Raw genomic sequence first — 15,103 nt, forward strand, 5'->3', positions numbered from 1 at the left:
TATCATGAATATCATTTATATTTATACTTACATGTATGTCATGTAAATATAAATATAATGTGTATCATGAATATCATTTATATTTATATTTACATGTATGTCATGTAAAAATTATATATATTTTAATAGCCCTTTCAGATTTTTGCAGGTGGCATTTTTTGATACTACACCAAAACTCAACAAGGGGTATTCTTTTAAAGATTAGCTGCAAGGCAGAATCTGAAATCATATCAATGAAAATTTCTGTATTCTATTTAATAAAAATTCATTGGTCCATCCTGCATACTGTTGGATCTTTTACCTATACATGATGCACTGGTCATTTAGAGTATATGGATTCCTTGATTACTCAGATATTTTTCTCCAATATTTTTACATTTCATCCATAAAATATTTTTTAAAACACATTTGTTAATACCACCAATCTCATCCCAAAAGTATTCAAATATTGGGAAGCCATCAAGCTCACAGTTGCAGATACAAGTTTTTTGCTTGAAACCCTGACTTGTAGCATTGGCAACAGATACTGTCAGTTGTTCTCATTGAAATGACAGGCTCACTTTACTCATTTGCAAGGTAATGTCCACCAAAACCCCAAGTCTGAATAATCATAATTGGTCCATTGCTCTTCCAAGCAACAACTGCATTCCGTGAGACAGAAGGTGGGGGCGAGTTCAGCTCACAACTCAAGCAGTCTCACAAGTGGGTTTCTTTGTACTTTGCTACGTCACAGAAGTGCTTTCCTTGTATTTCTGATTTATCACAGAAAACATTAAAAGATATGAACTCAGGAGCTGAAATTTAATGAAATTAATCCTTTTTACTGATTTGTCAAAGGCAATCTTAACATAAACTGGCTTTGTTCATTTGTCTGTTTTCTTTTTTATTGTAAGCACCCAGTAGTGAAAAATGTAATGACAACTTACACCATTGGATGCTGTCACTTTGATTGCTACTAAGACACCAACATTTTATTCACCACTACCTTTGCACCACTGGGGCACTGTCAACCAGGCAAATGACATCTTATTATTATAATTATAATTATTATTATTATTGAGACAGAGTCTCACTCTGTCACCCAGGCTGGAGTGTAGTGGTGTGATCTCAGCTCCCTGCAACCTCCACCTCCCGGGTTCACGTGACCCTCCTTCTCAGCCTCCCAAACAGCTGGGACTACAGGCACATGCCACCACACCTGGATAATTTTTTTTTTTGTATTTTTAGTAGAGAAGGGGTTTTACCATGTTAGTCAGGGTGGTCTCGATCTCCTTACCTCATGATCCACCCATCTTGACCTCTCAAAGTGCTGAGATTACAGGTGTGAGCCACCATGACCAGCCTTAATATTATTAAGAAAGTAGTTTTGACCTCAAAGACTCCCTGAAAGCCCCTTGGGGACTCCCTGAGGTCCATGAGCCACACTTAGAGGACCATCGATCTAGGGACTGTGGAGACCTAATGAGCTTCACTGACCCCAGTAGAGACAAGGATCTTACCTCTGCTTGTAAGGGCTTATGAGGAGGGTCTACTGAGATCTCAGTTATTCTATTAATCTATAGTTATATTTCAAAAAGAGTACACTTCCTGTAAAGATGAAAACAGCGCAGACACGACGCTGACAGTAAAATTCTCTATAATCACAGTCAAGATTTTGGATTTTGATAGTTTTCCCCAAATTATTTTCAGTGTGCATGAGGTAGATAGATAGACAAATATGGGATGACATATATACAGTGTGTGTGTGTGTATATATACACATATATATACACATACATATAGTACACATATTTATTCAATTTTCTGTTTATATATATAACAAAACATATTCTACTATATATTATACATTAATTATACATTATATATATTAATTATGCATTATATAAATGGATATATATATAAAAAACAAAAAGATGGATTATACCAGGTATGCTGATCTTTGCTTTGCTGCTATCATTTGACAGTATCATTTAACAGCTTAAACCCCAGTTTATGACAGCACATGCAGTTCTACCTCATTATCACCTGATGGATGCAGAGTAAGAACTCCACTTAGGGCAGAGATGCAAACTCATTACCACCATTCCAGCCCCTAGACATGGGGTGCAGCCCCCTTGTTCTTCTGGGGGAGACAGCCAGGAAGTGGCAGCAAGGCCCTGCTGGAGTTTTCTCTGAGAAGCAGCCTAGAAAATGCCTATTATATCAGCATCCTTGTCCTTTCCTTCCCCCTGGACTGGAAGGCAGTCAGGGTGTGTCAGTTTCCTCTTGCTGCTGTAACAAATGACCACAAACTTCAGGGCTTCAAACCACACAAATTTATTCTTTACAGTTCTGCAAGTCAGAACTCTGAAGTGAATCTTAGAAGGCTAAAGTCACAGTGTCCACAGAGCTGTATTCCTTCAGGTTTCATGGAAAAAAAATTGTTTTCTTCCTTTCTCCAGCTTCTAGAGGACTGTCATATTCCTTGGCTCATGGCTCTATTCCTCTATCTTCAGAGTGAGTCATTCCAACCTCTGGTTCCATCATCCCATCTCCTTTTTCTTCATTTACCTAACCCTCTGCCTTCCTCTGACAAAGACCCTTATAAGAGCGACCATCTGGGTAATCTCCTATCTGAGATCCTTAATTTAATCACATATGAAAAGTCTCCTTTGTCATGTAAGGTAATATATTCGCAAGTTTCAGAGATGAGACCATGGACATCTTTGGGGAGTCACCATTTTTCCCCAGATTCTTCTGGGAGACACACAAAGTAAGTCTTAAGGAGCCACTCTGAGACAGTCCTCAGAACCAAGGCCAGTTCAGAGAACAGTGATGAGGAAGTAGGGGACCTAGTAGCAGAAAAGAGAAGCTACCTGGAGTCTAGTTCCTCTCACCCCACGGCCTCTGTCTAATCCCTTCTTACAGCTCAAAAGATAACTCAGGTTCCACCTCCTCCAGAAGGCCACCCTAACCCTTGCTTCCTCTCTTCCTGTCTATGCCCGCAGCTCATTCTGTGCTTCTCTGGGATTTTACTGGTAAGCCTTAAGGCTTGCGAGTCAACAGCTGACTTCAGGTCTTAGTTCTGTGCTTACTGTGTAACTGCAGGCAAAAAAATTTAACCTCTGTGAACCTGAGGTTCCTTAACTACAAAACAGGGATCATCCCACTTCCCTCATAAGGGAATAGTTTGGCCTAAACAAATGTAGGCCAAAATCTGTTCACTGTCTGTTACTTCATAGAATCTCTATAAATATAGTGACCATCACTATTATTATCAAAGTAACTATCCACCTTCATGCTAATTTATCTGTTTACTTTTCCATCTCCATTTTTCAACCCTCAGTCTCTTGAGGGCAAGGATCCAAATCAATGGATCCTGTTTCTGTGCTTATTGCGGGTGATACCCCAAACTGGGAATCCCTTCAGGAATAGGAAAATGCACTGGGGCTCGTATATTCACTCATCAAACAGCTCCTGAGCTCCTGCAATGTGCTAGTCACTGTCCTTGGTGCTGCGGATACAATAAGAGGATCCTGGTCCTTCTGCTGAAAGGGATGTTTAACAGTATTGTTGTAACAGACACAAGTCAAAGTCCCTTTGGAAGCCCAGAGGAGAAGCAAGCATCTGTACTCTTTGGACACAAAGAAGGTATCAACGAAGGCTTCAAAGAGGAAATGAGACTAAAGGTAGGTTTTGCTGGATGAGAACATATTGCTAACACAGGTGGAGGGGAAAAGAAACCACAAATGAAAAGGCATCGTGGTGAGAGAAACAGCCTGGCATCTGCTGGATGAGTATAAATAATTGTAATAATAATGAGGGAACGAAAGGCAGAGAGGACAGAGGATAAGATGGAAAAGGCAATGAGAGCCATATAACCAAAGGTCATGGTGCTTCATGATAAGTGTTCGACCTTTACACTGAGGGCACTGAGGAGCCATTGGATGGTTTTCCCCAGACTGGGGGGATCAGATCTTATTTCGAGAACTCTCCCTTTGGCCACACTACGGGTTTTGTTTTGTTTTGTTGACAGAGTCTTACTCTGTTGCCACAACTGGTGTGCAGTGGTACAATTTTGGCTCACCACAACCTCCTCCTCCCAGGTTCAAGCTATTCTCATGCCTCAGCCACCTGAGTAGCTGGGATGACAGGCGCGCATCACCAAACCTGGCTAATTTTTTTATATTTTTAGTAGGGACGGGGTTTTGCCATGTTGGCCAGGCTGGTCTCGAACTCCTGACCTCAGGTGATCCAACCGCCTCAGCCTTCCAAAGTGCTGGGATTATAGGTGTGAGCCACTGCACCCTGCTGGGAATGTCCTGATGGAGTAAACACAGGAAAACCAACTGGGAGCTCACTGCATTCATCTGGATGGAAAGTTATGGGGGTTTTAAGTCAAGCAGGGGACGTGGGATGGAAGGAAAGCTTAGGAGAGCTATTCGGGGGTGACTGTGTTATGAATCCTATGTCCAGACCTTAATTTCTTCACCAGGCAGGTCATTAGAGCCATAAATTACAAATTAATCTCAAAAAAAAGAAAGTGTTGCACGTGAATTCTTCCTCTGCCCTCTGTGTGTATATTTGATGACTCTGTGTTTCCTCAGCAAAAGTCAATGAAACAATTAAGTCTCTGCCCATTTTTCCTTATCCTGATCTCCAACAGTGTTAAAAAGGCTTGCACTACACTTTTCCCACCCGGGCTTGTTAATAATTCATGCATTTGCCTTCTTTAGTTGATTTGCCTTTGCTGCTTAAACCCAGTGGAAATGGGGAGGTTCTCGTTTGGCTTTCTGAATGCTCCATCCTTACACACATTCAAATGGCCACATCTTTAATGCCCATGATGTAGGACTGGTAAAATTCACTTTATCTTCCACCAAAATTCCAATCAGGAATTTTTTTAATGATCTCTGCTAATTTTGTCAGCTCATTTTTTGACAAGTTCTGTTTCACATGGATCATTCTGCCCAGAATAATTATGGCTAAACTAGAGGTGGGGATTCCATTACTACTCAGAATGTCACCCATGGGCCAGCAGCATCAGCTTTACCCTGAAAAGGGGTTCCTCAACCTTGGCACTACTGACATTTGGGGCCAAGAAAGTCTTTATGGTGGGGGCTGTCCTGTGCATCAGAGGATGTTTAGAAGCATCCATGACCCCTACTCACCGCAGACAAGGAGCTCCCCCACCCACCAGTTGTGACAATTAAAAATATCTGCAAGCATCATCAAAGACAAACATCTTCCCAGCTGAAAACCGACACTCATGGTCTTGTTGGCGCTGTAAACTCTCCACCCCTAGCACAGAGCTCATGGATCATGATCCGCATTTTAAAAAAACACCAGGTGATTCCCAGACACATTAAAGTGTAAGAAGCACTGGGCTAGAGGGCTGGTTCCCAAACTTGGCTGCCTACTGGAATCACCCAGGAATATTTAAGATGATTCTAGGGTCCAGGACCCACCCCTAGAAATTCTGATGGAATTGGTCTAAGCACAACCTGCACACTGGGATTTTTAAGATCTTCCCAGGTGATTCTGATGCAACCAAGTTTAAAACCATCATTGATCCCACAGTTTAGCCCTAATCTTCATATTTTGCAGACGAAGAAACTGAGGTGCAGAAGGGTCCAGGGACTTTCCCATCTGGAAATCAGTAGAACCCAGACTTATACCATAAACATGCATAGTAAAATATCCTAGTTAGCGCTTTACTAGCCATTTCTAATACCTCTAACAACTGTGAGCATTATCTGTGTAGTTCTTTAATTTCTGTCTTCCTGATTAGATGCTGAGGTCTCTGAGGGCAAAGACAATATCTGACTGGCTCTCCACAATTGTATACCTCCCCGGTGCTTAGAATTCCATCTTGCACATAGCAAACAAGCCATGATACAGCAAGGCAATGGATGAACAAAATGCTCAGACAACAGAAAAAAGAACGGAGCCTATGTCTGCCTGGTGCCAAGGTCCTATTCATCAAACACCATTGACAGAGTTGGAAAAACACAACAGGTGTTCTGTCTGTGGCTTAGTGCACTCAGTGCTCATCCTGACTGCTCACTAGCTGGCCTTCCAGGCTCGGTGACTGCTCTGTGAGGCCCAGAGTGATATCACGGTCAAGATCTAGGTAGCAACCAGAGCATCACCCTCTCTAAGGGGAGCCTCCATTACACAGGAGCAGTAAGCCCATTGTCTACCTCCACCAGCCTCCCATCTTTCTGTGTGGCCAGGCCAAGTACACCTCTTTATAGACAGGGACACTGGAGTTTAGCTGAGATACTAGCTGGTAAGTGTCAGAGGAGCTAGAATTCACAAGGACTCTGTGGTGCCAGCACTACCAATAACCCAGCATAGGAAAGAACTCTCTCCAGGTCCCTGGGGTCAGGAAAGCCCTTTGGATCTCAGGCCCAGCTGCTCTTCCAGCTTCGTTTTGCACTTTTCTCCTCCCTGCTCACCGCTTCTAAGCCAGCAGAACTCTCCATCCTCCCAGCCACACTGACCTCTTTTTACTTCCTTAAATGTGTCACAACCCCTCTTGCCTCTGAGCTCTCACACATGCTGTCGCAGTGGACTGCAATACTCTCCCATGGCCCGTTCTTCGAGTCCTACAGGAAGCCTTCCCAAACCACGCCTCGCCAGGGAGACGCCTCTGTTTCACATCCCTGTGGGACCCTCCAGTTTCTACCGTTGCACTCACAACACTGTCTAATGATACTTTCTTATTTGACATTGCTACAATGTGGCAAGCTTTCAGCAGTGGGGAGGTGGTAGCATGTTCACCTGCTTCACTTTGCATCCCAAAATATCTAGCATAATCCCTGGCCCAGACTGTGTGCTGAATAAACATTTACTCAAGGAATGAAGAAGCCAAACGCTGCTTACAGCACTCAAGCTAAGGCTTGGGTTTACATGCTCCCTTTCAGCCAAAGGAAAGTGTGGAATGAGACTAACAGAATGGGGCAGAAGGGAAAGAGGGAGAGAACGATTTTGTTTTTGCTTAGATATTCAGCAAGTTGCATTAGTTGTCAAGTAATCACAAAAGAATCAATTGTTAGATTCCTGCATCCTTAGGGACCTTATCCCTCATCAGGCCTCCTGGAAATGACCTGAATTACCAAAGGAAGAGCAAACACTGCTCAGCAGCAACCAAGTCCCTGACCACATGCAACAAGCAGGGTCACCCCAAGACAGGGAGTCAAGACCCTGGATCAGCCACAATAAAGACAGGCAGGCATGTGGCCTCCTTCAGACAGGGTATCCCCACCCAAGCCTGGCATTGTGCCTAGGGATTAAGGGCTTTCTAGGACACGGAAATGCAAATACTTGCATGAATGAAATTTAGCAAACTAGGATATACAGTCTCTTGGGCCAGCTCTGGGATCCACGGCTGTATGTGTGGCTGTGAATTTTTGTTGGCATTTCAGCAGACAGGGAAGAGTCAGGGAAGACATGAGGGTCTCTGCCTCTCTTGACTACCCAACGTGGTCTTAGCTATTGGAGGTGCATCTGGAGCATGAGACATTTTGGGGGAAATGAACTCAGTCCTCCCAAAGCAGGGGTCCTCCTCCCCTGGAAGAAGGTGCTATTATCTGAGATCTTACAGGTAGCCTGACTCTAGGAAAAGGAAGGGAACGCCAGGCAGAGGGGACAGACTAGACAATGGTGTGGGGGCCATCGTACATAGGGCATGTTCCAGAGTGGTGAATAGAATCAGTGAGTCAAAGCATTGTGCCACATTGAAGGGGATTTTGAAAAGTGACGATGATGATGATAATGACGCATCTATACATACAGGCTTAGTTTTCATGCCACCTTCTCTTATTGAGAAAATTCAAATGATGTTTTTGTCCAGGGTCCACCAGGACAAATGCTCAATGGCTGTCAGCCACATGTATTCTCATCTGATTGCCGCTAAGCTCCACGACAGGCTGTCATTTTCAGCAAGCTGCAAAATGAAAAACCAAACAAAGGAAAAACAAAACCAAGTCTGTGTTAATAAACATGGCCAGGAGTTGGCCAGGATGGCACACCAGTGTCCAGATGTGCTGAAGCACCCAACCATAAGGCCAGGGTCCTCTTCAGTTTATCGCACCAGGCTCGGGAGCTAGAACTCTCCATCTGGCCCCAGTAGCGGCCAGGAATGACTTGGAGCAAGACAGCATGACACGTGCAAGAAGTACTTTATGGAGGTATCTCTGGCAGTAGGGCGGAGGATGGGTTGGAATTGGGGAGCAGTGTGTGTCAGGTAAAAGGGAACTTCCAAGTCTATATGAAGGTCCTAGAGAAAAGTAGTAGCAGCTAATAAAGGAAATGATGCATTCAAGAGATTTAGGGGATGAGTCAATGCATGTGGGAGCAGGAGACACAGAAAACAAAGGGAAAAATTAAAACAGTCTCCTTTGTAGAAGATACAGTTCATGTGGCTGTTTGGATAATCCTAGGTGCTTGGCTTTCCACAATTGTAGACGTTCAAGTACCATGCCCTCCTCTTCCTTCTCCTCTTTCTCATCCTCCTGCTTCTCCTTTGGGATAATTTCTTGAGATGCAAGTCACATAACATAAAATTAACCATTTTAAGTGAACAACTCAGTGGCACTTAGTCCATTCACAATGTTATGCAGCCACCACCTCCATCTAGCTCCAAAGCATTTTTATCATTCCAGAGCAAAGCTCCCCACCTATGAAGCAGTCTTTTCTCCTTTTTCATTCTATCTCCTGGCACCCACCAGTCTGATTTCTGACTCTGTGGATTTACCCATTCTGGTTATTTTGTATCCATAGACTTATACGTGCTCCTTGTGGCTGACTTCTTTCACTCAGCAGGTTTTTGAGCTTCATCCACACTGTAGCATGTAGAAATCTGTCGTTCCTTTGATGATTAAATTATACATCCTAGTGGAGACAGGCCACAATTTGTTTTTTTGTTTGTTTGTTTTTCGCTTTTGTTTTTGTTTTTCTTTGTGCTTTTTTTGAGATGGAGTCTCACTCTGTCACCCAGTGGTACAGTCTAGGCTATTGCAACCTCCTTCTCCTGGGTTCAAGTGATTCACCTGCCTCAAGTCTCCAGAGTAGCTGAGACTACAGGCACATGCCACCATCCCCAGCTAATTTTTGTATTTTTAGTAGAGATGGGGATTCACCATGTTGGCCAGGCTGGTCTCGAACTTCTGACCTCAAGTCATCCACCTGCCTTGGCCTCCCAAAGTGCTGGGATTATAGGCATGAGCCACTGCACCTGGCCCACAGCTTGTTTACCCACTCATCCAATGATGGACACTTGGGTTGTTTTCTCCTTTTGGCTACTGGGAATAGTGCCTCTGTAAACATGTATGTACATTTTATTGTTTGAGTCCCTGTTTTCCATCCTTCTTGGTACAGACCTAGGCATGGAATTGCTAGGCCACCTGGGAACTCAACTTGTTTAACTTGTTGAGAAATTCTCACCTATTTTTCATAGTAGCTGCACCATTTCACATTCTCACCAGAAATGTACGAGGGTTCCAATTTCGGAACTGCTGTTTCATCAACAATGTCCCTTCCTTCCCAATACTGGGAGGTTGGTCTAAGTGCCCTTGAACTTAGCACAGCAACTTCATTCACTTCCAATTAGCCCACTCTGCAAATCAGCATTCCTTCCAGCCTGCCCTCACCTTGATCAGCCACAGTCTCACCCTCACGCCATTTTTGTGCATTCCCTTTAGTCCCAGAATCTGCTAAACCCAAACCCCGTCCACACCTTCACTCCTTAGTCCTCCGGCCAGGATGCACTGCAACTGCTCGGGACCATTCTCTTGGACTAGCTGGACTCTCTAGTGTGGGAATATCAAATCAGTTTCATCTTATAAAGCAGCTCTACCTGATGGTGTTGGCTGCCTAGATTGGCTGTGCTTAGAAGGATTCTGCGACTGCTGCAACTGTGCTGAAGATCGCCACAGAATCAATGAGGGTTGTGGAATTGGGAAGATAGTGCACATGTGCCACACCAACCATCTGCACCCCAGTCTCCATTTGCTTGTCCATTCTTGTTTGTTTTGTTTTCTTAGATGGAGTCCTGCTCTGTTGCCTAGATTGGAGTATTGTGGTGCAATCTCCGCTTACTGCAATCTCCACCTTCGGGGTTCAAGCAACTCTCCTGCCTCAGCCTCCTGAGTTGCTGAGACTACAGGCATGTGCTACCACACCTGGCTAATTTTTGTATTTTTTAAAAATAGAGACAGGGTTTTACCATGTTGGCTAGGCTGGTTTCAAACTCCTGACCTCAGGTGATCCACCTGCCTTACCCTCCCAAAATTCTGGGATTACAGGCATGAGCCCCACACCTGGCCTGTTTCTCCATTCTGTTTGCTGATATCTATTAGCCCCTGCCTGCTCACACACGCTCACCCCTCAATTCTGCTTCTCAGCTCCTCTCCACCGCATCTCGGTACAATTTCCCTCACAGTTGTTTCTGTCTGTTATCATCCCCAAGAATGCTCTTAGACACGGCAATTCCTCAGCACTGGCCCAAACCATTCCTTTAGGGAACTTTTTATGACAAATGATATGGCTTGGCTGTGTCCCCACCCAAATCTCATCTCGCATTGTAGCTCCCACAATTCCCATGTGGGAATACCTGAGTACCCACTACCCACTACCCATTGGGCAGGACCCGCTGGGAGGTAACTAAATCATGGGGGGCAGGCCTTTTCCATGCTGTTCTCGATAGTGAGTAGGTCTCAGGAGATCTGATGGTTTTAAAAAGGGGAATTCCCCTGCACAAGTTCTCTCTTGCCTGCCATCATGTAAGTCCCTTGCTCTTCTGCCATGATTGTGAGAACTCCCCAGCCATGTGGAACTATGAGTTAATTTAACATCTTTCTTTTATAAATTACCCAGTGTCAGGTATGTCTTTACCAGCAGTGTGAGAATGAACTAACACAACAAATAATAGCACAACCTCTTGTAAGCAAAGGAACAAAATTAAGGGTAAGGGTTGAGATGAGCACTCACATCCAATATTTTGTCTCCAGACGTTCCCACTGTACCCTGACATTGTGAGCAGGAAGAGGGGGACTCCCTGGGTGAAACAGATCTGAGAGTGTATGTGGTTTTCTCTACTTCTTGCTACCTCTTAGCATTGTAGGCAACAGCTGGGGCATTGGTCAAGAGGTTGGGAAGCTAGATTTCATTGCATCCTGATTTTGTCCTGACGTGGAATTGTCAAGACTTCACATTTCAAAGGCACCGATTATTTTGAATGCCGACAATAAACTCCTGCTCTTTGACTTGCTCTGTGAACCACACAGGATTTCAGACTTTTTTTTTTTTTTTTCAGTTTTTGGGTTTCGATCTTTTAAAGCCAGCACTTCACAGAGCAGAAGTGTATGAATGAATTCCCCTGATTAGAGCTCTGCACGTTGCCGACGATGAGCTTTTGAAGGGCTGATTTTGACAGTATCTGTGTGGAACCCAGCAGCATGCGGTCAAGTGAAGCCTAGAGCTGCTGGGAACTTCTTTGCTTTGCATTTCTGTCAGAGCAGAGCTGAGCAGATTAAGAAGCAGAGCGGGGCCAGAAAGGCAGACACCTGAAAATGGGTGTCCCCCTCCGCATCCCCTTGCCCTCCTTCAACCTCTGGCATCCCTCCCTGGACAACTGCCACAAAGCTTTCCCCACAGCCAGTCTCACATCACCACACTGCAGTCAGGGACCTGTTTCCTAAAGTGGACTGACCACTTTATTGTCATCCTTAAAATCCTTCACTGGCGGCCGGGCACGGTGGCTCACGCCTCTAATCCCAGCACTTTGGGAGGCCGAGGCAGGTGGATCACAAGGTCAAGAGATCGAGACCATCCTGGTCAACATGGTGAAACCCCGTCTCTACTAAAAATACAAAAAATTAGCTGGGCATGGTGGCACGTGCCTGTAATCCCAGCTACTCAGGAGGCTGAGGCAGGAGAATTGCCTGAACCCAGGAGGCGGAGGTTGCGGTGAGCCGAGATCACGCCATTGCACTCCAGCCTGGGTAACAAGAGCAAAACTCTGTCTCAAAAAAAAAAAAAAAAAAAAATCCTTCACTGGCTCTGTCATCTCTCCAGCAGGGATTTAACCTGAGTCTAGGCACTCCCAGGCCCTTAGTGCTCTCTAGCTGGAGGCCGGCAAATGTTTTCTGTAAAGGGCCAGAGAGTAAAAATTTGCAGCTTTGGAGGCCATCACACAGTCTCTGTCACAGCTACTGAATTCTGCCCTTGGGTGAGAAAGCAGCCATAGGTAATGTGCAAACGAATGGCTGTGGCTGTCTTCCAATAAAATTTAATTCACGAAAATCATGCCACTAGTTGGATATGACTAACAGCCTGCTCTATACTATCTACATCTATAAGCAAAATGATGTGCCAATGTATATTTCTGGGGAGCAAGTTGGTAGATTTCAGCAAACAGCCAAAGGGTGTAATGACCACCCCCACCAAGTGCTAATGGGGCAGCTTATTCTTCTGGACGTGATCACCCAGCATTCCAACCCTTCACTGACCATGCTGGATGGCTCTCTATTTTAGTGTATACCAGGCTCTCTCCTCCATCTCTGTCTTTGCACACATGCTCAGCCTAGTCTGCCTGGTCTAGCCAGTGAATTCCTTCATTTAACAAATACCTGAGCACCCACTAGTCACTGGTATAGTTTATAGCCCTAGTGGAACTTCTAACCTAACAGTGGAGGAGACATATAAGAAAACTGATACAATAGAAGAGTTGTGCAGCTTATGACAATTGTCTTAAACTGTTATGAATATAACATTGTGATACCTTTGTGCTCAGTACAGGGGAAAAGGAGGGGTTACTATGAGTTAGGTGCTAACCTTACTAGTTGGGTTCCCAGGAAGTGAACTAATCAAGGCTAAAACCAGGAAGTCCTGGTTAAACAAGCTGAGTTTATAGGGTGATCCTGTATGAGCCTGTACCAAGGGACCCTAAGTTAGCATGGAGGCTCAGGAAGCAGGTGACATTGCAGTGAGAGATCTATGCCCTGTAACTGTTGTTTTCCTTTTCTTTTGCCTTCCACCTCATGACCACTGTGTTCCATGCCTTTCCTTGTCCTTCTTTTTCCAACTATCTCCACTCTTTTTGCAGAACCACTCGCCTTCTCTCTCAGCAAGTCAAACTCTTTCCTCTTTAAAGACAGAAGACTTCCTTTTCACATGAATATTTTTTGTGCTATTACACTTAAATTAAATTTGGAAGAGTTTTGTTTCATTTTTGAAGACTGTACTTTTCTTTTTGTATAAAGTAATAGAATACATAGGAAAATTAGAAAGCCTGTAGAAATGTGAAGTAACAAAGAGAAAATAAATCAATACTCAACTCCACTTTATAATCATGAATGTGACAGAATAGTCTTGTCACATTTTTTCTCTATTGGTTGAGAGATCACATCCCTACCGTGACTCTTGCTGCAATAATCTCCTTTGGGTATATCTTTTTATGCTGGTCATTGCAGCAACAGAGGTTTTGTTTGTTTGTTTTTAATACAACTATGTAAGTTACACAAAAGGCCCATCACTTAAACAGAACTATTCCTGTTCTGGTAAGAGAGTAGTTCATGGCTGGGTGCACAAAGAACAGATGATAGATGTTTACCAAGGAGTAATGACCAAACCTATTTGTGATGCCTACTTGTTTTAAATGAGAACACTATGCCCATTTGACCTAGAATTTAATATTCTAGAATATTAGCACAAAGGAGTCCTGTAGTAACTTTATCTGCCCAGCCACAAGTTGAGTAAAATGCACTGGCAAGTTATTATCTTATCTACCAGGTTGAGCCATTTGGAATCAACACTTTTGTAGCACAAATACAGTCAGGTATTAGCCATTTCATTTGATTCAGCCTGTGTGTGCCAAGTGCCTCTATGTTTTCAAACCTCATTTATCTTGAATACACGTGTCATGAATTTACTAGAAGAAGGCCCACATGTCAGCGCCATGCCTCTGAGTTCCAACCCAGAATCCACCACTTACAATACACAGAATATGGTCCAACACTTTGTCTCTCTCAGCCTAATTTCCTCAGCGGTACAACACGTACGACAGCGTCTATGTCATCAGGCTGCTTAGTGGCTGGCAGAGGCCTTGCAGGCAAAGCACCTGTCTGGTACAACATACATAAGAAGGTGTTTGATCAAAGGGGTCTCTCTCAATGGACTTCTACTTATAAACCAAAAATAAAAACCTAAGCCTCCCCCACTGACTGCACAGTCCCCCTTCGAACCAAGAGAAACCTGAGAAATTGAATTCTGGACCACAATGGGAAGGGAGGTCACAGAAACCTGGTCATATTCCCTGCCTTTTAGGGACAACTGGCCAGCACGAACATCAAAATAGAGATCATAAGACTGAAAACACAAACTGTTAGGCAACAAGTTACCAAATTCCACCTTTACTCTGATATAACATCACATGACAGAAAGCAGACCGTGAAGGAAATCAAAATATTTCACCCTAAAATATGTGTATTTGACATATTTTGAAATGGCCCTGCAAAGCCATCTTTTGCGGGGGAAATTTTACATCTGTTGAGAATCTCCATTAATGCAGCTAGGTTTTTCCTGGATCTAGGAGAGATTAGAGTCTGATGCTTTTAAAGTCTAAAAAAAGACATTTCGCATCTTCTTTCCAAGGCTGCTGCCTGGAGGTTTCGTGTATATAACCAGAACCTCGGCTTCCACAATCCTCCTTATCTTAACTCAAGCATTTACTTGAAGTCGTCAGATACACTCTAACTCTTTCAACCAACTGCCAATTCAGAAAATTTTTTAATCTACCTATGACCTGTAAGTCTCCTCCTCTCCTGAAAAATGTTCCACCTTTCCAGGTCAAACCAAAGTATACCTCACATGTACTGATGTATGCCTGTGCTTATAACTTCTGTGTCTCTAAAATGTACAAAAGCAAACTGTAATCCAACCTCCTTGGACACACTTTCTCGAGAATTCCTGCAACTGTACCCCAGGCCATGATCACTCATTTTGGCTCAGAATAAACGTCTTTAAAATATTTTACAGAGTTTCACTGTTTTCATCAATATACTGAAAACCCTCAGCCACGAGATCAGACACTTGAGATCATCTAGCATACCCCTTACAA

This window comes from Sapajus apella, unplaced genomic scaffold (assembly GCF_009761245.1).
Source record: "Sapajus apella isolate SASKATOON/1434 unplaced genomic scaffold, GSC_monkey_1.0 scaffold15, whole genome shotgun sequence".
NCBI lineage: Eukaryota > Metazoa > Chordata > Mammalia > Primates > Cebidae > Sapajus > Sapajus apella.